Source organism: Salarias fasciatus, chromosome 17, assembly GCF_902148845.1.
Source record: "Salarias fasciatus chromosome 17, fSalaFa1.1, whole genome shotgun sequence".
Lineage (NCBI taxonomy): Eukaryota > Metazoa > Chordata > Actinopteri > Blenniiformes > Blenniidae > Salarias > Salarias fasciatus.
In genome coordinates this window covers 15,644,806-15,646,461 of record NC_043761.1, presented here as the reverse complement: position 1 = coordinate 15,646,461, position 1,656 = coordinate 15,644,806, and positions in this window count along the sequence as shown.

The following is a 1,656-nucleotide window of genomic DNA, read 5'->3' as shown; positions in this document are numbered from 1 at the left end:
GCGTGTCGCGCTCAGCGCTCGGCTCCCTGCTTCCTTGCTGGTGTCTCCTCCGCTGCGGTTCCGCCACATTGCAGCTGCGGGAGTGAGTTGTAGCGGTGAACCGGGCTCGCATGCTCTCTCGCCGCACAGGATGCACATCAGGGGCACTGCTGGTGACTCTCTATCAGCCTATAAGCGCCCCGAACTGCGCTCCCCGCCTGAGCACAGTGGAGCCTCAGAGCACTGGGATCATGCCGGCTCTCGTCCCTGCCGTGATGCGTGCAGACCCCAGGATTGTTGGCATTACGCACGGGCAGAGCGCCTCCGCTGACGACCATCGCCTGCAGCAAGTCCAGAACTCGGCCGTTCCACTCCTCGCCTGCACCAAAAAACATGCTCATATCACCCCGGTTCTCGCTTCTCTTCACTGGCTCCCCATCTGCTGCCGCATTGTCCTAACAGTTTTAAATCTCTTCACCACCTTACCCCTCCGTACCTGGCTGATCTGATCTGAGCGTTACGGTCGGCTGACCAACGCCTTCTTGTTGTCCCCAGATCGAGGTTGAAAACCAGGGGGGACAGATCCTTTTCTGTGGCGGCCCCTAGACTCTGAAACTCCCTTCCCCCCCACATCCGAGCAGCCGAGTCTGTAGGGATTTTTAAAACTCAGCTAAAGACCTACGTCTTCTCGTAGCCGTCTCTAAATGTGCTCTATAAATAAAACTGACTTGACTTGACTTGAGCGCTCCAGACTGCGTCTCGTGCCTGCAGCCCCCTGCCTAAGTGCAGCGGAGCTCCAGAGCGCTATGATTATGCTGGCCCGTGTCCCCACCGCTGTGCGCTCAGGCCCTGGCATCATTAGCGAGGCTAGCGGCCCCAGATGTCCCGGGATCACGCCGCCTCCGCTGGCTTCGGCTTCGGCAAAGCACTGGTGCACAGCCCCAAAGCGGCCGCTCACACCGCTTCTCGGGACACCCCGTCCTCAGCTTTTCGCCAGGAGCCCCCCGTCTCCCGAGGCCGGGAGAACGGGTGAGCCGCCCCCTTTGGCCATGGTCGTGGTACAGCCGCTGACGCTCCACTTCCAGACATGGTGCGCGATGCTGGGACCGCTCTCACCCTGGCTGTCCAGGACGCTGAGATGCGGCTATGCCCTGCAGTTCGTGTGTCACCTGCCTCCTTTCAACGGGATAGTGCCCTCTATCACAGTATTGGAGTTTCTCCAGGCCCTGCTGCACAGTGGTCAGGCTGCATTCACTCTAGCGGTGTTTGTATCGGCCATTACGGCGGGCCATGGCGGTTTTGGCCACTACTCTGTGCGCAGTCACCCGCTGGTGAAGCGCATTCTGCTTGGGGCATGCAGGGCTCGACATTATAAATGGCCCGGTGGCCCGGGAGCACTTTTAAAACCGTCCGGGCCAGTAGATTGCGCAATGCGCTGGCCCATTGGGCCAGTGAAAAATAATGCCTTGAAAATAAATAAATCATTTCACATTAATTCCCAATGGTACTGTGAATAAAACGTAGCGTTACGTGATTCTAATCAAAGACGAGGTTTTATTCCTTCTGTGCGCAGCAGCGCTGTGCCCTGAAAGCAGCTGCTGTCACACAGTGTAGCCGGCTCGCTCCCGGGTACGTGAACTCGCGCCACTCGCTCGCCTCGTGTTCAGAGTCAGCGGT